The following is a 27,985-nucleotide window of genomic DNA, read 5'->3' as shown; positions in this document are numbered from 1 at the left end:
TACACTAGATACTAAGTAGTATATAAAAAATGCAAGTTAAAACAAATGAGGCAACACTTTTTTTTTTAAATATGCCTTTTTTCAGTAGTCTAGACAAGGCATTAAGCATCATTAATGGGGCATTAAGTATTTAGATAAACTAGATTGACCATTACTCAAGGGCATTTAATCAAGGATTTATCCACAGTGGAACTCCTCCAATGTTGCAGTACTTCTTCCAAGTTCACGGTAGCACTGTATCCAAGTAACAATCCAAATCATTATTTATATAAGAGCTATAGCTAGGGCCCTACCAAATTCACGGCTATGAAAAACGCATCACAGATAGTGAAATCTGGTCTACCCCCACGAAATCTGTATAGTACAGGGTAAAAGCACACACAAGACCAGATTCCATGGGGGAGATCAGCGTTTCTCGAATTGGGGGTTCTGACACAAATAAGTTGCAGGGAGGTCGCCAAGTTATTTGGGGGGGGGGGGGAATAGTGGTATTGCCACCCTTACTTCTGTGCTGCCTTCAGAGCTGGGAAGCCAGAAAGCAGTGGCTGTTGGCCAGCTGCCCATAACCGAAGGCAGCACAGAAGTAAGGGTGGCAATACCACAACACCCCCCTCCAGCCCCAATAACCTTGCAACAGCCCCACACACACACCCTCCTTTTTAAAATCCTATGACCATGAAATTCACCAAAATGGACCGTGAATTTGGTAGGGCCCTAGCTATAGCTGCTAAGACCTAAGATCACCCATGTGCGGAACAGCTGATTTACTATTTCTCCTAAAAACTCTGGCTGTTTAGTATCTGACCTATTCATTTTTTAAACATTTTCTCCAAACGTGACACAAAAATCCTTGTACGTCTGCCTACCTATGAAGACTATTTAATAAATAAAAGTATAGTACGTCATAAAAATGCCATTGTCTATAAATACATACCAATAAAGTCACAGGAAGTGGCCCATTTCCATTCACTTGTACAACTATTTTAATCCCAGCAGCACCATCTAATGGAGAGCTCACCAATTTTTTTTTCCCTGTATGTGACAATGTATTACTGCAGCGGCACCAGCAACAGATAACATTCTATATAACTCATTCAATACATCATGTCCTGCTGCTAATCTTTCTTTAATACAAGGCAGGCTCGATGAAGTGAGCTGTAGCTCACGAAAGCTTATGCTCAAATAGATCTGTTAGTCTCTAAGGTGCCACAAGTACTCCTTTTCTTATTTCTACATGGTAGATTGTAGTCTACATTTCTCTGTGAATAGTTCATGAACATTACATTCATGAGCGGATTTATTTGCATGAAAGATGAATAATGAGGCTTTAGCTGAAACTGCTTTCTTAAGTTTTAAATATAGAAAAGCCAAATTTAAAAGAACAGCAAACTTAAGTTGCTTGAAATATGCTTACTCCCTCCTCCACAAGCAACCAGAGAGGGGCATTCATACCTCTGACTGAAGTATCTCTAAACTGTAACAATCCCAGCCAGAAACAGAAGATCCAGAAACCTGGATCTTATCCATGGCAATACAGATCACTAACCACTGTCTTATTTTCACTTAAAACAAAAAGTTAACAAAACATATAACTTAAATTTGCTCTCCTGCTACAGTACATACCAGATAAGGCAAATAGCAGCACACAAGCTCTCAAGAAGAGCAGTGCAACATGTGGCAAGAGAACTATTGGAAGTCACTGTCAGCTATCTTCCTTACATGTTTTTATCTTATAACAACAAACAAGCCTGGTTTGAAGCCATATAATTGTGTAACTGACCTACCTCCACACATTTTCCTCATTGCTTTTCCCATTCATGCTACCTCCCCCTGCTCATTCCTATTGTTTTACATCCATTGTTGTGACAAATTTAAGCCTGATCCTACAGACATTTAAGCATATACTTAAGTCCTATCCCACTGAACATGCTCATGTGAGTGAAGTCACACCCAAGCATACAGACTGGCACTTGAGACAGTAAGATCTTTGGGGCAGGAATTGTCCTGCTATTTTGTATACAGTACCTAGCACAATGGCAACCAAACCTGATTAGTACAACTATAACAAATAGTACATTTACCTGTTTCAGAGTAGCAGCCGTGTTAGTCTATATTCGCAAAAAGAAAAGGAGAACTTGCGGCACCTTAGAGACTAACAAATTTATTAGAGCATAAGCTTTCGTGAGCTACAGCTCACTTCATCGGATGCATTTGGTGGAAAAAACAGAGGAGAGATTGATATACACACACAGAGAACATGAAACAATGGGTTTATCATACACACTGTAAGGAGAGTGATCACTTAAGATAAGCCATCACCAGCAACGGGGGATGGGGGGGAATATTTACCTGGTTTGCTCTCAATACAGTCAACCAATATACTTCAGTGCTTATAAAAATTAGACCATATATAGTCCTGCAAATGACTACAGAATAACCTCAGGTTATGTACGCATATAGTTGTGCGTGTGTGCATGCATATGCACGTACACACACACACACACACACACACACACCCAGAGTACCTGTTCCTTTTCTTCCTAATCATTTTAGAGAATCCCCTCAGGGAAACCAGCAAGAACATGATATGTGTATTTAGAAGAACAAACAAACTTTGGACACTCAAGCCCACTAAATGAATTAAAGCCCCAGAAACTACCTTAAACATCCTCATGTGAAATACTGGAAGCGAAATACATAAATTCCACTGTGCCTTTCAAAATGAAAGTGAAGGTTTCATGCATTTGGAAAAAGGAAAAGTCCAGACAGAGGTAGTTTATAGTCCCAGATCCCTGATATCAAAGAACAGTTGACATAAATCCACATGTATAATTTACTAAAGAAGCTGACTGAGAAAATAAAGAATTTATCACAGAGATTGCCGAGGACATTCTTCTATGTTCATATGTTCCAAAAGAAAAGTTCAAAATACCTCATAATGTGTCCATGTAGCACAGATAAAAGGAACTGCTAAACAGTAAAAGCAGCATTGTAGCAACATCCACTAGCAGAATTACAGAAAAGGGTCTACTGGTATTTCCATTATAAATCCATACCTTTAATGAAAAACTGGGCATTTTTATCAATCACACGGCATTGTGCAGAAGATTAGCAAAACCAGGTTCTCTAGATAGGTGGAGCATGATCCAACTCACACAGAAGCCAATGGAAAGACTACTACTAACCTTTACGCGAATCACTGTGGATATTCTTTGACTTAGAGAGATGTGCAAAAAACTCCAAATTGTTGAGCTATTACTGCCACAGTAGTTCAGAGACTACTAGAAAGACAGATGCGAGTTAGAAGATGCCATAGCCTTCACCTAGTTAAGTAGGTGACTATATCTTTACAGCCCTGAATTAACACCCAACTGCTGGCAGCCTGAGAATAAGAGTATTTTGCAATCCTGTACTCAAGCTCTTTATTCTTGGGCTGGGGCAAATGTAACCTTCCAATTCAATTGGTGTGGACACAGGAGGCAGGGGAAATAAGGGGGAAGGAGGTGTCAGAGAAGGCCCAAGCCTGTGGTGTCACCGCCCTCCCTGCAGGGCTGGGGGCAGCCCACACCCATGGGGTTGCTGTCTTTCCTGTGGGGATGTGGGGGTTCTGCCCTGTGTGTGTCCAGGGGGCCACGCCTAGTCCTGCCTCTCCCTGAGCTCCAGCCCCTTTGCAAGTGAGAGAAGCATCCCCAACCCTATTCCTGCCTCAGTGCAGACCTGTCAGGGCAAGAGACCAATCAATGGCAAGCACAAAACCTGATTGTCACTGCAACCGTGAGTGCCAGACCACAATACCAATCACTCAAATTTGGCCTAACAACCATTCCATTCACACACATGCACACCTCATGATGGAGGGATGGCCGGGCTAAATTTGAGCGAGTGGCATTGTGACCCTGTTCACCAGGTTGTAGTGCCACTCAGTTTGACCTGAGCTGGCCTGATTTCTGCAGGTGCAATTCCACCCATGGACCCCAGATAAAGCCACCCTTGCTCTTGGCCCCTACTGAGACTAGTGTTGGCAACCCTAATCAATTTCAACCAAAGCAGGCATAATAAAGGCACAATGCTCCTCTACTAAGGATGCTGGGATAAGCATCAAAGAGAAGAAAGAGACAAGAAATGGTGTTTGAGGGAAAGACAGCAAGTGTACAATATTTAGAGAGCAATGTCCAAGGAGTGAGTAGTGCTGTTGGATTCAGACTTTAGTTAAATGTTTAATGATCTAGAAGAGGCTAAAGCAGAGTACGTTAATGAACTTTGAAAATGATAGTAAATAAGTAGCCACTGTGAATACCAGTGAGGTTAGAGAAAAATGGATTTAGAGGTTAGAAATATCAGCAGGTGGTACACAAATGAGTATAATCCTGGAAAAGCAAGCACATGGGGGGAAATAAGCCAATATACAGAAATTAAATGGAAGGGAGACAGTTGGAGAGCAGTGAGGCCAAGAGACACCAAATGGGTAATGTTGGATAAGAACAGCTAATTCAGTATCCATGCAATTAGACAGAAAAGAACAATCCAAAGTACTGTAATACACAGACCTCTTTCTAGACAGTAAAGAGGGGAGTGACTACTCTTATAACACCACGTTCAACTCTTAACTCAAAACCAAAGAGATGTTAACTGATAGGCAGAAATTCAGAGAAAAATCTGCAAAAATTGCTTAAAAGGGTATAGGAACCAACATGAGAAATTAGATGTACTTTATATTGCTTGGCCAAAATTACAATTAAGGGAGATGAGGGAGATGCAATGACATTTTTCTGAAAAGCGTGAACAATTACACCAGAGAAAAGTTATTTAAAATGGTTAGGGAGAATAATAATAACTGAATGAAATACAAGAAAACATAGGATTAAAAGCAAGAAAAAAAAATACCAACGATGAGATTAAGCTGTAGAACTCAGTCTAAGAAGCCCCTTCATTAAAGAGAACCTACTGTATGAGAAACTCCTGCAATGGCAGGGGACAGAGAAGATTCTGCAGGACTAAGTTTTCAGAGGGTCACTATTTGGTACAGGGTACACTCAATTTCAATGATTAAAATATTCATTGCATCATATATAATTGCATTCTTAACTACCCATTTCCCCATGCAAATGACTGCATGCATAAAACCAAGACCCTTCATGCTACCAACTTTTTTGGGGGGGGAAGAGGGGAGGTTGTTAAAACTCATTTTAGGAAATTCTGTTTTGTTATGGATGATGGAAATTTATCATCACTCTAGAAGTCCAAAACAGAAAACAAAGTTGAAAATCACAGTTTAAAAGCCCAAACAGATAGCATTTTGACATATACAACCAGTTACATATTGTTTATATAGCACTGCATATACACTGTAAAGAACAACAGAAGAACTGCAACTAACAACAGGTTTCCTGCCCCAGAGGGCTTACCATTTCAAGGCACTGTCTGACATAGTACCATAAACAAAGCGTGGCAGGAGGTTACTATAAACTGAATGAATAACAAAGCAGCTCTGTGTACGTATCTATCTAAGGCATTTAGATGGCTGCCATATTATCAGAGCACCTTGCACATCTTCAACATATTTATCCTCAACACCTCTGTGAAGTAGAGGTTCTATTATTCCCATTTTACAGATGGGGAACTGAAAGACACTCAGACCACATTTATACTATGAGGACTACAGAGATATAGCACTGTGGATACGTCAGCATAACCTTGTAATGTGGACACAGCCTACAGTGACTGAATGGTTTTTCCATTGAGGTAAGAACACCTCTTCCCTGAGCAACGGAAGGTAGGTCAACAGAAGCATTTTTTTAAATAACCTAGCTGAGTCTACACTGGGGCTAGGTCAGCATTGCTACGGCTCTCGGGCATGTGGATTTTTCACACCCCCATTGTGCCGTAGCTACCTGGACCTAAATATGTTAAGGTGTAGTTTAGGCCTAAATGACTTGCTCAAGATCACACAGAGGTCTAACGGAGCAGGAAATTGAATCCTGGTCTCCCAGATTTTTAGGCTAGCACCCCAACGACTGAATCCTCCTTCCTCTCATGATGGATTATCAAGGAGTTCTGCATAGTTCTAACTAGGAAATTACTGTAGACATAAAGTGGAAGAATGTATTTGTATTACTGCCCACAATATGTTAGTTAAGATAGAACAAAGCGAAGCAACTATTTTGCTAACTGCCTAAGAACACTGTTGAGAATAACAATGTTAAGTTTTAAACACATCTACTGGTCATATCCTACTTTTCTTATAGTATTCACTATGCTTTTTCACTAATTTTCATATTAATTAAGATACTATGAAGAGACACACATTCAATATGATTCTGAACACTAAACTTGTATGGTTATGACAAGAAGTCTCAGTATAGCCATCATCACGGCAGTGAAAAGAACCATAAAGCTTGCAATCATGAGTATCTGGTCTGGAGCACCTGGTATGCAGATTATATGTGAATGGATCCATTCATTTTAGAATTCATACACTATGTCAAAGGATCATCAAAGTTTTGTTCTCATTTCACATGGTCTAAAGGATCGGTTATCCCAATACATTACAAAGAAATCTGTTTCTTAAATGAGCTTGTATTAAATACAAAATCATTACACTAAAGTTAAAATTCTAACTTAAATAAGAGCTTCATTAATGACTTGGATAAAGGAGTAGAGAGTACGCTTATAAAATTTGAGGATGACACTAAACTGGAAGAGGTTGCAAGCATTGTGGAGGACAGGATTAGAACTCAAAACAACTTTGACAAACTGGAAAACTAGTCTGACATAAACAAGATGAAATTCAATAAAGACAAGTGCCAAGTATTATACTTAGGATGGAAAAAATAAAAACGCACAAATAGAAAATGCCTAGGCACTAGTACTGCTGAAAAGGATCTGGGGGTTGTAGTGGCTCACAAATTGAATATGGTTAATATCATTCTGGGGTGTACTATCAGGAGTGGTATATGTAAGATACAAGAGGTAATTGTACTGCTCCATTCAGCACTGTTCAGACCTCAGCTAGAGTACTGTTTCCAGTTCTGGGCACCCCACTTTAAGATGTGAACAAATTAGAGAGTCCAGAGGAGAGCAACAAAAGTGATAAAAAGTTTAGAAAACCTGAGCTATGAAGAAAGGTTAAAAAATGGGGCATGTTTAGCCTTGAGAAAAGAAGAAGGGGCAGAAGATGGATAACAGTCTTCAAATATGTTAAGAGCTGTTATAAAGAGAACAGTGATCAATTTTCTCCAGGTCCACTGGACGTAGGACAAGTAGTAATCTGCAGCAAGAGAGATTTAGGATAGATATTAGGAAAAACTTTCTAACTATAAAGGTAGTTAAGCTCTGGAACAGGCTTCCAAAGGAGGTTGTGCAATCCCTGTCTTTGGAGGTTTTTAAGAACAGGTCGGACAAACACTTGACAGAGATGGATTAGATTTACTTGGTCCTGGCTTAGTGCAGAGGGTTGAACTCAATGACCTCTTGACATCCCTTCCAGCCCTACATTTCTAAGATTTTAAGCCTCATGGTATGGTGGTCTGTAAAATGAATGTTACAGAATAAAGCACGAAAGATGTCCCAGGGACAGAGTGTAAAGGAGGAAAGTAATTATATACCTCTCCAGAAACATGTTAAAGGTAGGTCTCCAGAAACATGTTAAAGGTTTTGCCTTTACTTTGCTGTCACTCACTCTATTTCTTCTGATATTATTTCCTTCCCATCCTTATGCTTCAGAGCAGAGGATTCTAGTAAATGTACATTTTTTACTGCACACGCATGCGTGCACACACACACGCACACATACAGTGTATAGCAGCAGGCAAGAACAACAGAATGGAAATCTAAGGCTTACCATTTTGGGGGGGGGGGGGTGGAGAAGATTAAGGACCTACTGTTGTGGTATATAAATGAAGTTACTTGCCCTGCTAACCTAGTTACAAATCCAACAATAAGCAGCAATTCAACCCAAGTCACAAGTACAAAAATATTCTACCATCAGTGCTCCCCTCCACATCTGTCCAAGTTGACAGTACACTGGAATGCATTCGCAGAAAAATACAAAGGCGTTGAGGAACTTAGAAAAAAAAATTAACAGGCTCAATAATGAGATGTCTTTTCTTGCCTTTGTTTTCCTGCTTCTATTTTCTTGTCTCCCTCCATTTTCTGTCTATACTGTAATCCGTTTCGGTTTTTTTCTCCCTTCTGTTTTTTTTTCTACTCTTCCTCTTTTTCCAATGTTTTTCCTCTCCCTCTCCCCCCTACTTCTAAAGGCCAGCACAACATCATCTTCCTGTTTTGTGGGTCCCCCTCCTTCATTACTTGTAGTTAATCCCTTTCTGCTACTCCTCCCACTTCCTGTCTCCACCTTTCTTTCTACCCCCTACACTTTCCCTTATTAGTCTTCTCTCTTGACTTCTCTCTCTCTCCTCTTGACATCCCCATTTTTCCCTCTCCCTTCTTCATCTTCTTTATCCATATTCACTGACAAGAAGCTTCTGAGCTAAGGATGAGTTTTGCAGAATTCAGCATTCTAGAAGACCATGAGATATCACCAGGCAACCTTAATTCTACATTAAGTTTTTTGCCAGTGAATTTCCTAGGTTTTGTTTGTTTTTTTTTAAACTGAAATGTTCTTGGTAGGAGACAGTGGTCATTTAAGCAATTGTAGTTATGTAGGGTTGCAGCGTAGATGCTACTGTAGCCAAGTAACAATAATAATACCTACCTCTTACATAGCACTTCATTGGCAGATCTCAAAGCACTGCACACCAAGGAAGGAAGCATCATTATTCCCACTGTACAGATGGGGAAACTGAGGCACAAAAACATGTGAAGTTGCCCATTCATCTCATTCTCAAATGAATGAGAACACCCCAATGAGATGTATACAGCCTGAAACAACAGCTCTAAGACCTGAGAACTGCTCCGTTCATCTCAAGCAGCGTTCTCACCCCACCGCCAGTAACTGACAGTCTGAACTCACTCCAGTCTCAGCAGTGTGTTCTTGGTTCATGCTACCAGAATGCTTGTTCTCAACTCCCCACCCAAAAGGGCAGGGCTTCCCCAGATCCCAGCCAATATGAGGGAGCTGGGAGAGAGGCTCAGCCCTCCAAATCTCAGCTCTCACATGGGAGGGGGAGAGAGAGAAGGGCTCAGAAACCCTTGGAGGCAGGATCCGCCAAGATCTGAGCTCCCATATGGGGACAGAGGTTAAGATGCCCCCCCCCAGAGGGTCAGTGCCCCACCTCCCAGATATCAACACACACACAGGACGGGAGAAAGTAGGACAGGCACCCCTACCCCTAATCCTCCCCACTCACCAGGCACCCACTTTCATGTCATGCCTCAGTGCCCCACCCCTCCCTCCCCCTCTCCCTAATCCCCACCCTCTCCCCCAGACCCTTTCCCCTATGCCATCACCCATCTCTGTTTATGCCCCTCCCCTCACCGCAACCCCAAATTCCTCTCCCTCAACCCCTCCCAGCATGCAATTTATTTTCTTCCTGAAAATAAATCGAACACCTTCTGAATTTTCGGCCGTACTCAGATTACATTTCCCCAAAATAAAAAAGGCTTTGAGAAAGGCAGATTGCAGCAACATGCGTACATTACACTTCAGCTTTCTGCCAAGGGTGGGGTTGAAATCTACAATGCCTGGGGGCTGCTCAGACATGTTCAAGGACCTTAACATGTCCCCTTGAGCCACACAGGTCCTGTTGGTCATGGCAGGCTAGTAACCCCCTTGGACACGCATCGCCATGAAGCATACCAAATTTCAAAAGCAACATGAGCAAACATGGATTTTAGAATACTTAGAAGAATCAAACTTTAAAATAGAAAGGCGTTCTCAACCTTAACTATAGCAGAGATGTTGCTATAGTTCAGAGGCCAGAAAAATATCAGGTGGTTTCAAACATAAGTACCCAGCTCAAAAAGTACCCATCCCTGGGCACGAAAAAGAATTTCAAACCCTTGCAATTCTTCTAAAGGAGTGTCCAGAGGGATATTGACCTCCAAAACTGAGCCATCTTCAGACATCATAAAGACTCAAGACCTTGAATTAAGAAGCTCTAATAAATCAACAAAACTCTGAGAAATTCAGCTATTGCATCACATAGGATGTTTGAGATCACAATGTCCTGATATTCCTGCAACGTCTATTCACAAAAGGGCAAATAAGGACAGTGGATCAGCTTATCTCATTCCTCTGTTTTATTGGTTTAATTCACATTTTCAAAACTTGGGGGAGGAGAGGGATGTATTTTCTCTGGTAATTTAACAATAATGTAAGTGAAATAAAGATTTTTGGCTTTTAGTATTTTAATCACAATTTTCACATCCATTAGCAGAAAATCAAAAATGCGGCAGGATTTCAAAGCCATTTTGAAAGCCAAAGCAACTATTTCTATCTATGGAATCTCAACAATCACACTAAAGGACATAATAGCAGCAACAGGAATTGAACTAGTAAAATTTCAAGATATTAACAATAGCAGAGATGCTTAGAATACTGTTATGAAGATAGACCAACAATTTGGGTTATTTCCCTATCTATTTGCACTGGAACTCTATCTTTCAAAACCAATATGAACACCAAACTTAATTTCAGGTCTTCAGAAAAGCACAGGGACTGAGACCTTTAACACCCACTTTTAATTAGGATTAACTGCTTTGCTGTTACATGTATGGGTGCTTTTCTATGTTCTAAATCCAGTGTCAACTGAAGCTTCCAAGCAGGTTGCATTTCAGCGACACACCTTACATTTTAAAGTAAAAAAAAAGACACCATTTATAACATTGTATTGGTGTCTGCTTGTGCTGCCCAAGCTCATGATATGTCAGTGTCTCCATTATCAATCTGTATTATAAGGGGTTTCCCAACCTGACCATAAAAAACTCAGGCTGAAACATGGTATATTTTGTCTCAAGCTGGGAACCTTCTTTCTGTAAACACATTAAATGTGTTCTGCACACAGTGTCATTTTTATATTCCAAACTGTAAATAGAACTGCACATAAATTGCCACGTTTGGACACTTTTAGACTCCTGTAAGTTAAAAATGGCTCATTTTATAAAATAAAATGTTGTATGTCATTCCAAATATACTGTAGTTTGAAAAAAGATTTGATATAGTGATTAAAATACAGCTTCTGTGTATAGACAGTACTATTTTAAATATGGATTTTTACTAAATATGCAGCATTATGATACATGATGTGCCCAGGCTTAGCATTGCTCATATGCAGTCACAGCATACGCTGAAAAATGAAACCTTTTTCTGGTGTATGAATGTGAATTAAGATTAGTACACAACAATTCTAAATACATTCTCTAAATAACAGAGCTATCATACAAAATGCATAGCACTATATTCAGTAAGCTTCTTTGATTAAAACATACAATATATACAAGATTCAGATAAATCTTGACAATCTAGAGGAACAACTGACCCGAAGCGATCTCACATTTCAAAGCATATCCTTGGCACTACCCACATCTTACTACTACAGAAACACAGGAGATGACACAACAATGTTCAAATAGATGCTGAGCAGCTAGATAGAGGAGTCTATATAGTCTTCCAAACCATACATGAGCAATAGCGTGGCACAACATGACTGCACACTAGAATGGTAGACATAATTATGATTTTTTTGCCTTTCTGAAGTTTATTTAGACCCTGGATATTATCTGAAGATAAAAATAAATCACACAGATGTAAATGTCTTGCCTTTCTATCTTACAAGCCACTGCAGTTCTCTGATTATGAGTCAGTCATAGGTTCATCTGCAGAAGAGTGACTCAGTATAAACTTTTAAACAATAGTTATTTTTCCACTAAACTATCAAATGAAACAATTAAAACACTAAGCAGTAAATAGTGCACACATTTACTAAATATTAAAATCATGTAAAATTAAGGCAGTTGTTGTTCACACTAGGAAGATCATCTTATAAAATAAGGCCTTGCTACATATGCTTTACAAAAATACAGCTCATTTTGCAGTGAGTATGGATAGCTATTTCTCCTTAAATACCGAGAGAGGATATTTCCCAAGAGGGACAGATGAAACCCATATTAAACTGAATTTATTTCACATCCTTCACTAGAGAACCCCTCCTTGCCCACAACACACACACACACACACACGCACACGCACACACATCCAATATGGTAATGGTTTGCTAAAAGCCTGCTCAACACAGATATTCTACGGTTAACAAAGCAAAGCGGTCTTTGGGGGTGCAAAGTTAGCAAAATAAGCGTTTGCCACAAGTGAAAAGAACTGCTCAACACACACGGACACGGCCCCTTTAAAAGCGTATGGCCCGCCCACACTGGCTATGAGAGAGCCAGAAATTGAGAGAGCTTTCTGCATTCAAACAACACATCAAATGCATGCAAGAACCCTTAAGCCCATCGCCTAGTAGAGCGACAAGTGGAAGGGGGTTTTTTGCATGGAACACTTACTGATCGGCTCCTCCAGGCAGGGAGATGTCAGGCGGGTTTTAGCCTTACAAGCACGTCTCCCCCACCTCAAAAAAATGAAAATCAAGCAACAGCCCGGAGTATGAATGTGTCTGGGCAGGGTCTGAGGACGAATCTGAGCCCCGGCAGCAGCAGGCGCAGCCCGAGGCTGAATCAATCCCTCGGCAGCCGCCGCCAGATCCTGGGCAACAGGCTGAGTCTGATGTGCCTGTCCCGGCACATGAGCTAGGCGGCAGCAGTCACCTAAGCCCGTCCCAGTCCCGCCGCCGCCGCCGCCGCCTTTCCCCCAGCAGCCCGATCCAGAGCCGGAGCCGAGCCGCAGCGCGTCCCGAGGTGGGAGCGGGGGGCAGCGGCGCGGGGGGGCCGCAGCCCTGCCCCTGACAACGAGCCGGAGCCCGGGCAGCCGCCGGGCTCGCTGAAGCCCCTTCCCGTGCGGGTGCGCAGAGCCCCCCGCCGCCCCTACCTGCCAGCGTGTGAGGGGGACCCACTGCAGCCCGGCGGAGGCGGCCGCTGCCCGGCTGGAAAGTCCCTGGTGCTCTGCCCCGGCTCCCCCCGCCCCGCACTTCCTCTCCCGCCCGCCCAGGCTGGAAATCCCCGGCGCGGCGCGGCTCTGCCTGCCTCGAGCCCTCGCACACCGAGGGGCGGCTCCCTCCAGCCGGGCTCCTTAGCGCGCAGGCGAGAGGGGGCCGGGCCAGGCCTGCAGCCCGCCCCGCCTGCACCTGATGCCGCCGCCCCCCTGGGGGAGCTCGCTGCCGGGCCCGGGCTCGGCCGAGAAGAGCTGCTAGGGGCCGCCGCCCGCCCCGCAACCCGCCGCCCGGGCGAGCCAGGGGAGGGGGGAGCGGGCGACGGGGGCGGCCCCGCAAGGCGCCGCGATGGTGCCGAGCACTGTGGCCGCTGCCGCGAGCATGGCTCCTCCGCGGACGGCTGGGCGTTGTAACGCGCGGCGCTGCCGCGGGGGTCCCTCGCCGGCTGCTCCCGCCCGCGCAAAGGCACATGCGCCCCGGCGGGAGGAGTCGAGCCGGAGTAGACGGCCAGGGAGAGAGCGGCTGAAGGAGCAAGAGGTGCGGTTGCCCCCACACCCAGACCCTACTTTGTCCCTGCCCTTACATTCTTCCTAAGTCTGGCTGCTCCATTAACATGCTCCCCATGTTATTTCTCCCACCCCCCGTTCCTCAGAGGTTCTTCTTAACTGCTGGAAATGGCCCACCTTGCTGGTCACCATGAAAGGTTTTCCTCCTTCCCCACCTGCTGGTAATAGCTCATCTTAAGTGATCACTCCCCGTACAGTTTTTTTTCCACCAAATGCATCCGCTGAAGTGAGCTGTAGCTCACGAAAGCTTATGCTCTAATAAATTTGTTAGTCTCTAAGGTGCCACAAGTACTCCTTTTCTTTCCCCGTACAGCGTGTATGATGAAACCCATTGTTTCATGTTCTCTGTGTGTGTATATAAATCTCCCCACTGTATTTTCCACCGAATGCATCCGATGACGTGAGCTGTAGCTCACGAGAGCTTATGCTCTAATCAATTTGTTAGTCTCTAAGGTGCCACAAGTCCTCCTTTTCTTTTTGCTCCATTAGGTCTTCCACTTTTTGCTCCCTCGCCGACTTTACAAGATATCATAGACTTACATATAAAGTTCTGTTTGCTGTCACATTTTCCCATCCTCTCAGAAATGGTGTCCCTGGAAAAAGTGAAAAGAGGGAAAAGTGAGGGAAAGAGGAGATTGAGTGTGAAGAGGGAGAAAATCATAGGGAGGACTAGAATGGGAAGAGGGAGCATAGAAAGGAAGGAAATGGATTATCACAAATTAAAATACAATCCATTTTTACATAAAATCACTCCATCCTCAGCTGTACTAAACTCCTAACCAGTACGGACTGAAGAATCCCACCCAAAATTGAATGAGCTTCAGGAGAGACCAAACCCTAAAATACCAGTATACAAATCACTAGGACAAATCATAAAAACAAGCTAGACTGCTAGTTCTCTGCACAAAACTAGCAAATTGCTTCAGTGCAGTGGAAAGTGCAAAACTAAAACCTGCTCTCACCAAATACAGACAGTAAACAATAAACTAGAGATAGCAACACTGAGTCGCACGGCTGTGCAAACCCAGAAAGAGTGGGCAACCACCGTGACAGAGAACAGATTGAAAGAGAAAGATATTTTCTACTGTAGTGTCCAAAAGAAAAGGAAGTACGAGAAATGTATTTACTCAATTATCAGAAATAAGAGACGTCACATTAAACAGCAAAGTGTGGGGTGGGGGAGGAATGGTACATAACTGGGAAAAAGGAAAGAGATGGCAGCAATAATATCATATTATTTAGAGCAAACTGCTACTGAATCAGCAGTTGATAATGTTAATTAAACACAGGGGGTTTAACCCCCAACATAAAATGTTAAACCCTGTCTTGGGCAGATGCTTTATGTACTGAATATACTGGTGACAGATAGAAGATTCTCTTTTACACATGGACAACTTTTGTATAGTTTGTCATGTCGGTAAAACAGCATTGAACTGAGAGGAAGTGAGTGAGGGGGGTGGCGTGGCGGAGGAACAGACAGTTGGGGCCCAGTGCAGGTTTTTATTTTGACCACCTCCCACAGCAGTGCCATCACTAATCCCAACTCACTTCAGGGGTGCAGAGAGAACTGGAGAGCGAGCCTCCCCCATGCTTACCCTGCAGCAGCAGCTCCAACACTCATGTGTCCCATGGGGATGAGCCCAGCACCTGCTCTCACCCTGCAATGATGGCTGCTGTGGTTCATGTGTTCATGGAGCTGGGCCTGGCACCGTGCTCCATGCGTTGCAACATGGTGGGAAAGCTCACAATGCCACTCAGGTTTGGCCCACCCAACCTCATATGATGGAGGGTCGGGTGGGCCAAATCTGAGGGGCATTGTGACCCTACACATCAGGTTGCAATGCATAGAACAGGCTGCCAGGCCTAGCCCCACAGGACACAGGAGCCATCCCTGGGGGGCAAGTCATAGACATAGAAAAGAGTCACGGATAGATGTTATCTGTGACTTTTCATGTAATGACAAACCTGCAGCCTTAATAATGATTCAAACTTGCACACCTCCCAGGGCCTTCTAAGGTACTTTTCCCCCTGTGCACCTGCACTGGCTGTTCCTCTGCCTATGGAGAAGAAGTTCTGTGGCCTTTGTCTACACTAGACTTTTCTGAGAACTGTCTCACTGTTTTACTACTAACAGTGCAGCCCCTCCAATGAGAGAAATGGTGGCAGTATTGCTGTAAACTAGCCACCAATGGTTTTGACACATTATTTAGAACTGCTGAACATTAATTAGATGGAACATTAAATAGATGTCTTAGCAAACAGGAATGGCTAACAGGAAGGTTTTGCAAGGGAGTTCTCCAGGTGAAGGAGGAGTGATTACGTGATCCTTGGGGTAAGTTTGTTGTCTGTAGTGCGTGTGTGTGTGTGTGGTGTCCTTGCTGCTTGCCTGAAATATACCATGTGGTCTGTTGGTTTGGGGGACCATGTGCTGACTGTGTGTGTGCTGAACCTAGCAGCCTGCTAGGCAAGGCTGAGAGCTTCTTAGCAAGGCTTTGATCCCTAAGCCCTTTAGCACCCATCAACCCTTAACCAGGGGGTGGGGCTACTCAGGAAGACCAGGGCTTTAAAAAGCCTTCTCCTAAGTGACCAGAGGAGCTAGTGAACAGGAGTGGCTAACAGGGAAGTTTTAAGGGGGGCTAGAAACACTCAACATTCTTTAAACTTAAAGCCAAACACCCCCTGATAAAAAAACAAAACAACAAAGGAATGAGCTTAAGGAGTAAAAAGATAATGCAGACAGAAATCCAGCAACAGAATGGGGGCTATGCAGTTTATTTTACCCATTGCAGCATGTATGATTACCTGCCTTATGGGAAGGTGACATACATGTGCATTCAGTGCAAGGCCCCCCTGGCCCTCAAAGACCAGGTATGGGCTTTGGAGACCAGAGTGGCTGAACTGGAGGAACTAAAGGAGACAGAGAGATATATAGATGAGACTTTCCGGGACACAGTAGAACAGTCCCACCCCCAGTCTGACAACCTCTGTGCTCTTGAGGAGAATGAAAGTCTCAGGGAAGGAGAACAGCCAACTGGAGCAGAGGGAAATGATCCCATAGTTGGGACCCCCATTTCAGATGATGTCGTGGTATCCTCTCGCACTGAGGATACCTCTCTGGGATAGGGAACTCCAGTTATTAGGAAGAGACAGGTAATAGTTATGGGGGATTTGATCATTAGAAACATAGCTGGGTTTGCGATGACTGGGAGAACTGCATGGTGACATTCCTGACTGGTGCAAAGGTTGAGGATCTCTTGAGACATCTAGATAGACTTATATGTAGTGCTGGGGAGGAGCTGGTGGTTGTGGTACATGTAGGTACCAATGACAATGGGAAGCATAGGAGAGAGGTCCTGGAGGTCAAATTTAGGCTGCTAGGTAAGAGATTGAAGTCCAGGACCTCCATGGTAGCATTCTCTGAAATACTTCTAGCTCCGTGCACAGGGCCAGTTAGACAGGCAGAACTGCAGGGTGTCAATATGTGGATGAGATGATGGTGTAGGGAGGAGGGGTTTACATTTATTAGAAACTGGGGAAACTTTTGGGAAAGGGGGAGCCTATATAGGAGGAATGGGCTCCACCTAAACCACAATGGAACCAGATTGCCAAAGAATCAAATAGTAATAGCAAAAATTTTTTTTAAAGTACATCAGAAGCAGGAAGCCTGCTAAACAACCAGTGGGGCCACTGGATGATCAAAATGGTAAAGGAGCACTCAAGGATGATAAGGCCATTGCGGAGAAATTAAATTAATTCTTTGCATTGGTCTTCACAGCTGAGGATGTGAAAGAGTGTCCCAAACCTGAGACATTCTTTTTAGGTGACAAATCTGAGGAACTGTCCCAGATTGAGGCATCATTAGAGGAGGTTTTGGAACAAACTGATAAACTAAACAGTAATAAGTCACCAGGACCAGATGGTATTCACCTAAGAGTTCTGAAGGAACTCAAGTGTGAAATTGCAGAACTACTAACTGTAGTCTGTAACCTATCATTTAAATCAGCTTCTGTACCAAATGACTGGAGGATAGCTAATGTGATGCCAATTTTCAAAAAGGGCTCCAAAGGTGATCCCGGCAATTACAGGCCAGTAAGCCTGACTTCAGTACCGGGCAAACTGGTTGAAACTGTAGTACAAAACAAAATTGTCAGACACATAGATGAATATAATTTCTTGGGAAGAGAATATGATTTTTGTGAAGGGAAATCATGCCTCACTAATCTACTATAATTCTTTCAGGGGGTCAACAAGCATTGGACAAGGGGGACCCAGTGGATACAGTGTACTTAGATTTTCAGAAAGCCTCTGACAAGGTCTGTCACCAAAGGCTCTTAAGTAAAGTAAGCTGTCATGGGATAGGAGGGAAGGTCCTCTCATGGACTGGTAACTGGTTAAAAAATAGGAAACAAAGGGTAAGAATAAATGATCAGTTTTCAGAATGCAGAGAGGTAAATAGTGGTATTCCCCAGAAGTCTGTACTGGCCCCAGTCCTATTCAATATATTCATAAATGATCTGGAAAAGGGGATAATCAGTGAGGTGGCAAAAGTTACAGATGATACAAAATTATTCAAGATATTTAATTCCTAGGCAGACTGCGAAGAGCTACAAAAGGATCTCTCAAAACTGGATGACTGGGCAACAAAATGGCAGATGAAATTCAGTGTTGATAAATGCAAAGTAATGCACATTGGAAAACAATCTAAATGAACTTTTACCACTCAAGAAAGAGATCTTGGAGTCATTATGGATAGTTCTCTGAAAACATCCACTCAATGTGCAGCGGCAGTCAAAAAAGTGAATAGAATGTTGGGAATCATTAAGAAAAGAATAGATAAAAAGACAGAAAATATCATATTGCTTCTATATAAATCCAAGGTATGCCAACATCTTGAATACTGTGTGCAGATTTGGTAGCCCCATCTCAAAAAAGATATATTGAAATTGGAAAAGGTTCAGAAAAGGGCAACAAAAATAATTAGGGTATGGAACAGGTGCCATATGGAGAGAGATTAGTAAGACTGGGATTTTTCAGCTTGGAAAAGAGATGACTAAGTAGGGATATGATAGAGGTCTATGAAATCATGACTGGTGTGGATAAAGTAAATAAGGAAGTGTTATTTACTCCTCATAACACAAGAACTAGGGGTCACCAAATGAAATTAATAGGCAGCAGGTTTAAAACAAACAAAAGGAAGTATTTTTTCACACAATGCATAGTCAACTTGTGGAACTCCTTGCTAGAGGATGTTGTGAAGGCCAAGACTGTAACAAGGTTCAAAAAAGGACTAAATAAGTTCATGGAGGATAGGTCCATCAATGGCGTCCCTAGCCTCTGTTTGCTAGAAGCTGGACATGGGTGACAGGGGATGGATCACTTGATGAGTACTTGTTCTGTTCATTCCCTCTGGGGTACCTTGCATTGGCCACTGTCAGAAGACAGGATACTGTTTAGATGGACCTTTGGTCTGACCCAGTTGTGCCCACCTATGTTAGCATTCCCACAATCAGTGCCATTTATGGAACTGATGTTGTGAAAAGGATTGTAATATAAAGTTGTACAAAGTAACAAAAGTCCAACTCAGTCTGTTATATAGAATTGTTCATGAAAGTCAGCAAAAGTTGGAGACAAATAAACTGATACAAACTGGCTTGCTTAAGTTAAAGGAACTGTGCTAAGGTGGCTTCAAGTCTGCTGGTAAGGTGATGGGCTGACTTGGCAATAAACTGAAAGATTCTAGAAAGGGGAGAAAATGTTTATAGTTGAAATCACAAATGTGTTTTGATTGGTCAATTTTAATGAGATGAGGTTGCCAACTCTACTTGGACATTGTTTAGTGAGAGGGCTCACTAGATTGGAGCAGCAGGATAAGTGGACCAGAAGCAGCAAGATTTATCATCATGGCTGTCACCCCCTCTATGTCCTGGAACCACAGAATCTGCCATGACACCCTTGGGCCTTCATTATCCAGATCCTGAAAGGCATCCTGTCCAGGCTGGGGAGAAGGAACCAGATGACATCACCACCTCAATCAGCCTCAGCGAGGTTCTGACCAGCACCTGGGATATGAGACTGTTTTCACTGTGCTAACCTTCCTCATGTGTTACTATTCTTCCCCAGTATACTACTCCTCTTTCCTACAGCTCTATCCAAGAAGAGTCTGGCCTATCTGCCAAGACAACTATGCCTTGTTCAACAATGCTTTGAGCCTGTGCCCGGAAAGGCAAACGAGAAGCAAAATTTTAAACAGCCCCTGTGCTGGTACAAGTTTACCAGGTCGCAGAATAGCTGATAAGACTATTCCAGGCCTGTGTTTCTCCAGTAACAAGGCTGCAAATAAAAGTCAGCACCTGCTTTTTCTTTTTATGCAATTTTTTGTCTTCCCTTTTGTGCATGGTTTGTCTTAAAGAAATAGATTTGGACTCCTAATAGCTCTGTACCATCTATGCTAACTTTTTTCTTTTCCCTGAAAAAGGGAGTTAATACCATCTAAAAGACTGTTTGCAATGTTGCTGTTGCCCAGACCAGAAGAAGAGCTCTGTGTAAGTTCAAAAGCTTGTCTCTTTCACCAACAGAAACTGGTCCAATAAGAGATATTATCTCACACACCTTGTCTCTCTAAAAGACTGTCAAACAAAGAGTTTCCCTATTAAAAAAATCTTTATACAGCTAAAGGAAAAGGAAATTATTATTATTCAAATGAAAGCCTTACTTAATACTTTACATTTCAAATGTTTTAACTGTTGTTCCTTCTTTTCTTGAATCTTTATAATAAAAGATTACAAATATTTTTAGTGGCAGGTGTCATAATGGGAGGAAGCCAGTGATAACTTGACACAAAACTCCAAACTGAATTTCACTATTTAATGTAATACATGAACAAAGGTTTTGTTAACATCTTGTCTCTTTTGGGCCCATGACACCCTTTACCAACACAGTGCACAACTGCAACAACAATAGTGCATGATTTTTTTTTCCTGATGTTTGAGATAGGCTACTGAGTGCGAGAAAGGTAAGGAAGCAGATAATCCTTGTCTCTAGTGCAGATGGGATTGTTGCAATTTAGAGCAATTCATGTGAACTGTTTTAACTTGAATGTGCGGTGTGTCCAACCCTAGTTCTCCTGTTTGGGGTGCATCTTTGTCCTGCTCCTGTGCATGGCACTCCCTCCAATCATTGCATACTAGTGATTTGTTCATGCCTATCCCACAGTTTCTATTCCCAAAGAAGGTGCTTGAGTTTTCATTCCTAACTGACATATTGGTTATTTGGATAGGACTTAACTGGCAGAACCCAGTTCCTGCATTTTTTTTTTACTACAAAGTCTTCAGGCGTGTTGCCTCTTTGCCTTGTTTTTATGATACTAAATGCATATTGACACAAGGGGATTATGAATTTCTCTCCAATTCAATAATTTTTGAGTTAAGATAATGTTTCAAACGCCAAGGTTGGAACACGTGTACAGTATAGTTTCTCAGGTATTCATCTTTATGACTTTGTGACTTTCTGTTTCACCTTCCTGATACGTGTTCTGAGAAATAACTCTCATTGTAAACAGCATATTCTTCAGATTCACATCATGAAGCTGCTGGTTACACTACTTCTTTACTGCTGTGGCATAGCCTGGGAGAACTGCTGTTTTTCTTGCACCTTGTGACTGCATTCATTTACTGCATTCCAGGAATGGTATAAGGATTCCCGTGTGCTTATTTCAGCTGCCGCTAGGGAATAAGCTTTGATGTAATAGCCTTCTTGCTTGAGAAAAGATTTACCCATTTTGGTGTCTTTCTAGTTTGAAATTCCTGGAAAGTGATGGCTTCCTAAGTGAGAAGAGTATCTGAAGTGAAACTTTCCTCAAGTCCTCTGGAGATTATTTATTTAAGCAGCATGTTTAAGGGGTATGTGAGGTGAGGTTCCCTTTTTTTTTTTTTAAGCTAATTTGACTCCTGAGTTGCCTTACATGTCTCTTTCACAAACAGTAGTTGCCATCGTGCTGAAGGTGCTAGCATTGCACATCGAGATTCAGTGATCTTGGGGCCTCTCTTTACTACATTAACTAGCTAACTAATCATGGCAGAATCTCCAATGTCTTGAGACTATTGAGCGAGGTAATGAGCCAGATCCCCAGCTCTCCCAACCCCACAGCTGCTGGGCTGATTCAGCCCGCAGCATAACTTAGTACATGATCCAAAGCCCATTGAAGTCCAAACAAATTTTCCCATTTATTTCAATGCACTTTGGATCAGGCCCTTAGAGATGCTTTAATTTATACCTGGCTGCAATGGCCCTAAGAGGCAGTTCCACAGAAGAGAAATCTATGAAGCACAGCAATGCTCCAGCCAAACCTCTTCTCCCTCTGCCCATTCCCTAAGCTGGGGTGAGAGGGAGAGTGATGTAGAACTAGCAACAATTTCTCTGTGCCAGCCGGAGAGTCCCCTATGACAGCTGAATCTGCATGTAGCTGGCAAGAGCATTTTTAAGGCTGACTTGTGCACTGGAGCAGCACAAAACACCCTTAGCAGAAACCAGATTGGCCCAAAAGCTCTCCCCAGATGTAACATGCCTGTTGTACGTAACTAACAACTTAAATGACTCTACTAAACATCTGGCAGAGGAGAAAGGCAGACAGAGCGTAACAGACCATCTCTGTAACTCTGTTTATTGATCCTGATTTGCTCATTTCATGAGTAATACACCCATCCCTGAACAAATCTTTAGGATCTGCTGTCCATGAGGTATCACAAGGCCTTAACTAGAAGCAAAAGAACTCACACAGTGCTGGCATAAAGATCAGCGGTATTAACTGGGTATATACTCAACACTGAGAGTTGTTCATTAGGTATTACAATGGATAAAATAGGATCAATAGCAACACTCATCCCACTGAAGAGTTTTTCTAGAAACCTGGGGGAAGGTAGTCTATACCTCATCCTTTCTCAACTCAATGCCCTGAGAGCGACAGAGCCTTTTTCACAATGGCACCTAAGTTCCCATTGTTGAATTGTGTGGAACGTGACTGAATACTAGATACAGGTCATGATCCTAGGCCATTGGGGAATCTTCCACTCCCAAGTCAGTTTCTCAGACAGGCTTTTCTAGAAGCTTCTTTATTAAGCTGATCCTTTCCTGCCAGCTTTTAAGAGCTCTGCATAGCTTGAAAGCTTTTTAGGTGTCTAATATAGTCAAGGCTTCTGGACCATTTCACAAGTGTCTTATCCAAGACTTTAATCTGTGCTAATACAAAGTAATACATTTCCTTCTGTGTATCTCATAGTACAAGCCGTGTATTGTCCTTGATTTGGGAACCGTATGACCCTGCCTTTGACTGTTCACCATGATTTCAATATTCCCATCCAACCACCCACCTCCTATTCACAAAGTCTCCCTGTTCTTTTGGAGACAGTTTATCCTGCCTTGTACAGTTTCATGATCTGGTTAGGATTAGGGTTTGGAGAGACTTCCCTTCGGACGTTTAGACTCCAGACAATATAAGCACTTTAGAGAAGGGATAATAACAAACCAGCAGTTCTTCTTCTTCGAAGGTATCTTTTAACTGGATTCTACTACAGAATTTGGGGGAAACATTTTCACAGACTGATTTTTTATTCCAGATTATTTCACCCTAGCATAGAAATGTTCCATAACAGTTTGGGGCGCTCTCTGCTTTCTGCAGATAACTCAAGGAACTGAAACACAATGCTCTAGAGCTCACTGAGGCACTTGGCTTCAGAATGAGGTGGATAAATCCCTGCCACAAAGAGCTAAGGATCTTGGATAGCTCCAGTTTCTCCAACACTGGGAAGTTGAGACCCAACAATGGGAATCCAACACTGGGAAGTTGAGACCCAACAATGGTCTTTATATCAAATGTGCTCAATTTACAATTTTTAAAACATAACTGCCAGGCCTGCAGTATGACAATCAAGGTGATTTCTTTTCTTCTCACAAATAACCACCAATTGCAGGTCAAATGACACCCTCACTGGCATCTGTGCTGCCCCACTAGCCATCAACAGGTTTGCGCAAGTGTAACTGAGGGCATCGTCATTCCAAACAAAAAGGTCCAAAGGGTCAAGTCAGAGATTTCCTCCCCCACCCCACTCAGTGGTCAAGCCAACCAAGATGAAGAACATACCAAGAATATACCAACATGTCACCTGAAGGTTCAAGTAGTGTATCAACATCTAAGCAGCCCAAAGCACAAACACAGCTACCTACTGAAGAAACAGTGTCTCCACAACCTAAATTCCATTCCTGATGTTTGTTGGTCAAACTTTTCCCATTTATTGAAATTACAAAAGATGGCTACTGGTACACCTCTTGCAAATAAGCTTATGAAGAAAGAAAGCTTCCTACTGCTACAATTGGTAAAACTGGAGGTGCTTGGTTTGCCAGACTGACCAGCAAAGCCAATGCTGACAAACTAGATGAAAAGGCTACAAAACCGCAAGCCTCTGGACTGTATTGACATTCAGAAAGCCTTATAAGCCAGTCAGTGTCAAAGCGAGTTTTAGAAGTACTTTATGAGTCTGTTAATAATGCTGGAGACACAACACAGTTTATGTGAATAAACATGGCTGTCGCATCATACACCTCTATCCTGACATAACGCAACCCAATATAATGTGGGTTCGCATACAACGCTGTAAAGCTCCGACACGCTGCTCTGAGCAGCGTGTTAAGGGTGCTGTGCCAGGGCCGAGCGGTTGGATAAGGGGCAGAGGGTCTCGGGGGCGGACAAGGGCTCCCCCCCGCAAGGTCTGGGAGGCAGGAGCTGTGGGGGGGCACTTTTGGGGGCCCGACAGTCCCAGAGTGGCCCAGGGGATTAGCGGGGGGCCTGGAGCAGCCCACTCTGCTTCCCTCGCCCCAGCCCCAGCATGTTGCTCAGGACTTGGGGGAAGGGATTCCCCCCTGCACTCACTGGCAGCAGAGCAGCCTGGCCCTAGCCTGCTCACTCCTCCAGCTCCCAGCTGCGGTGCTCCACTTCCCACTGCAGGTGAGTGTGGGACCTTTCCCCAACACGCCCCCTCCCCAGCGACATGGCTGGGGCCAGGGCAAGGAAAGCGAAGTGGGCTGGGGTCGCATCGCTCTGCTTCCCGCCGCAGGTGAGTGCAGGGGGGGTGTCCTTTCCCAAACCTCCCCACACTCACCAGCGGCGGGAAGCGGAGCGCCACGGCTGGGAGGTGGCAGAGTGGAGCAAGCTGGGGCTGCATTGCTCTGCTTCCTGCTGCTGCCGGTGAGTGCCTGTCAGGGGGTGGGGGGGTGTGGATCGGGGTCAGGACAGGGAGCAGGAGGGTTGGGTAGGGGGTGGGGTCCTGGGGGTGATTAGGGACAGGGGTCTCTGGAGGGGACAGTCAGGGAACAAGGAACAGGGTGGGCCAAAGCAAGTTCGATAGAACGCGGTCTCACCTATAACACGGTGAGATTTTTTGTCTCCCAAGGACCGGTGTTTTATAGGGGTAGAGGTGTACTTTCTATTTAAGCAAGAGATGCCACACACTATGAACTAGAGGCCAATGTTAAGTGCATTGTCACTGGTTAACCTTTGGTTCCGAACAAGACTGGCAAATGCTCACTAGCTTTCTGCAAGAAACTCAACTGTCTCGTTAGAAGAATGGGGTTCAACTGTGAAACACTCAACAGTTGAAAAAGTGAAAAACTCTCTCACCACCTTAAAAAAAATTGCATACATGACTGAAGAATGCACCCATGTAAATGGGAATCAAGCATTAAGTCATTGCATACATTATCCTGATGTCAGAGCTAGGCGAGTAGATACATTTCTAGATGTTTAGAAGACACATTGGCTGCATCTGTGACAACCCACATCTTAGAGTTAATTGCTTGTAAATTGGACACCAAACAGATGTCTGCTTGTGCATCTGATGAAGCTGCAAACTTCTCTGGAAGACATGGTGGAGTACAAACCTTGCTCAGAGAAAAGTGTAACCCCAATGTCTCCTATTTTAACTTCAGTACCTGAAAAGATAATGGAGCAAATAATTAAGGAATCAATTTGCAAACACTGAGAAGATAATAAGGAAATAAGTAATAATCAGCATGGATTTGTCAAGAACAAAGCATATCAAACCAACCTAATAGCTTTCTTTAACAGGGTAACAAGCCCTGTAGTAAGGGAGATGGGGTAGATGTGGTATATCTCGACTTTAGTAAGGCTTTTATTATTGAATCGCATGACCTTCTCATAAACAAGCTAGGAAAATACAATCTACACAGAACTACTATAAGGTGGGTGCATAACTGGTTGGAAAACTGTTCCCAGAGAGTAATCATCAGTGGTCCATAGTCAAGCTGCAAAGGCATATCGAGTGGGGTCCCATGGGGATTGGTCCTCAGTCTGGTTCTGTTCAATATCTTCATCAATGATTTAGATAATGGAATAGAGAGTACACTTTTAAAGTTTGTGGCCAGTAGCAAGCTGGGAGGGGTTGCAAGTGCTTTGGAGGATAGGATTAAAAGTCAAAATGATCTGGACAAACTGGAGAAATGCTCTGAAGGAAACAGGATAAAATTCAATAAGGACAAATGCAAAGTACTCCATTTAGGAAGGAACAATATATTGCAGACATACAAAATGGGAAATGACTGCATAGGAAGGAGTAGTGCGGAAAGGGATCTGGGGGTCCTAGTGGATCACAAGTTAAATATGAGTCAACAGTTTAACACTGTTGCAAAAAAAGCAAATATTCTGGGATGTATTAGCAGGAGTGTTGTGAGCAAGACACAAGAAGTAATTCTTCCACTCTACTCTATGCTGATTAGGCCTCAACTGAAGTATTGTGTCCAGTTCTGGGTGCCACATTTCAGAAAAGATGTGGACAAATTGGAGAAAGTCTTGGAGAGCTCTTCTTGACCTGCTGCTCACAAACAGAGAAGAATTAGTGGAGGAAGCAAAAGTGGATGGGAACCTGGGAGGCAGTGACCATGAAATGGTCGAGTTCCTGACACAAGGAAAAAAGGAGAGCAGTAGAATATGGACCCTGAACTTCAAAAAAGCAGACTTTGACTCCCTCAGGGAACAGATGGGCAGGATCCCATGGGAGAATAACATGATGGGGAAAGGAGTGCAGGATTGCTGGCTATATTTTAAAGAATCCTTATTGAGGTTTCAGGAACAAACCATCCCGATGTGTAGAAAGAATAGTAATATGGCAGGCGACTCGCTTGGCTTAATAATGAAATCCTTGCTGATCTTAAACACAAAAAAGAAGTTTACAAGAAGTGGAAAATTGGACAAATGACCAGGGAGGAGTATAAAAATATTGCTCAGGCACACAAGAGTGAAATCAGGAAGGCCAAATCACACTTGGAGTTGCAGTTAGCAAGGGATGTTAAGAGTAACAAGAAGGGTTTCTTCAGGTATGTTAGCAACAAGAAGAAGGTCAAGGAAAGTGTGGGCCCCTTATTGAATGAGGGTGGCAACCTAGTGACAGAGGATGTGGAAAAAGCTAATGTACTCAATGTACTCAGCTCCCAGACTACTGCACTTGGCAGCACAGCATGGGGAGGAGGCAACCAGCCCTCTGTGGAGAAAGAAGTGGTTCAGGACTATTTAGAAAAGCTGAACGAGCACAAGTTCATGGGGCTGGATGCACTACATCCAAGGGTGCTAAAGGAGTTGGCTGATGTGATTGCAGAGCCATTGGCCATTATCTTTTCATGGCGATCTGGGGGGTCCCGGATGACTGGAAAAAGGCTAATGTAGTGCCCATCTTTAAAAAAGGGAAGAAGGAACTAAGGGGAATTACAGGCCAGTCAGCCTCACCTCAGTCCCTGGAAAAATCATGGAGCAGGTCCTCAAGGAATCCATTCTGAAGCACTTAGAGGAGAGGAAAGTGATCAGGAACAGTCAGCATGGATTCACCAAGGGCAAGTCATGCCTGACTAACCTAATTGCCTTCTATGATGAGATAATTGGCTCTGTGGATGAGGGAAAAGCAATGGATGTGTTATTCCTTGACTTTAGCAAAGCTTTTGACACAGTCTCCCACAATATTCTTGCCAGCAAGTTAGAGAAGTATGGGCTGGATGAATGGACTATAAGGTGGATAGAAAGCTGGCTAGATCATCAGTCTCAATGGGTAGTGATCAATGGCTCCATGTCTAGTTGGCAGTCAGTATCAAGCGGCATGCCCCAAGGTTCGGTCCTGGGGCCAATTTTGTTCAATATCTTCATTAAAGATCTGGAGGGTGGCGTGGATTGCACCCTCAGCAAGTTTGCAGATGACACTAAACTGGGAGGAGTGGTAGATACGCTGGAGGGTAGGGATAGGATACAGAGGGCCCTAGACAAATTAGAGGATTGGGCCAAAAGAAATCTGATGAGGTTCAACAAGGACCAGTGCAGAGTCCTTCACTTAGGATGGAAGAATCCCATGCACTGCTACAGACTAGGGA

General features: G+C 43.4%; 1 protein-coding gene across 10 annotated transcripts in view; it reads right to left on the bottom strand.

Annotated features, from left to right (window-relative positions):
• Positions 1-13,108, bottom strand: part of TRAF3 (TNF receptor associated factor 3) — a 94,992-nt gene extending 81,884 nt beyond the window's left edge. For 3 of the 10 annotated variants that reach the window (XM_043515841.1, XM_043515844.1, XM_043515840.1), the window contains exon 1: positions 12,460-12,524. The gene's annotated coding sequence lies outside the window, so the exon portion shown is untranslated. Of the gene's footprint in view, positions 1-12,459 lie in introns of all 10 variants that reach the window. The other 7 variants (XM_043515846.1, XM_038407075.2, XM_038407077.2 and 4 more) reach the window with 7 other exon arrangements.
• Between the last annotated feature and the right edge of the window lie 14,877 nt (positions 13,109-27,985).

The sequence above is a fragment of the Dermochelys coriacea genome, chromosome 6, assembly GCF_009764565.3.
Source record: "Dermochelys coriacea isolate rDerCor1 chromosome 6, rDerCor1.pri.v4, whole genome shotgun sequence".
NCBI lineage: Eukaryota > Metazoa > Chordata > Testudines > Dermochelyidae > Dermochelys > Dermochelys coriacea.
This window is presented reverse-complemented; position numbering and strand designations above follow the sequence as displayed.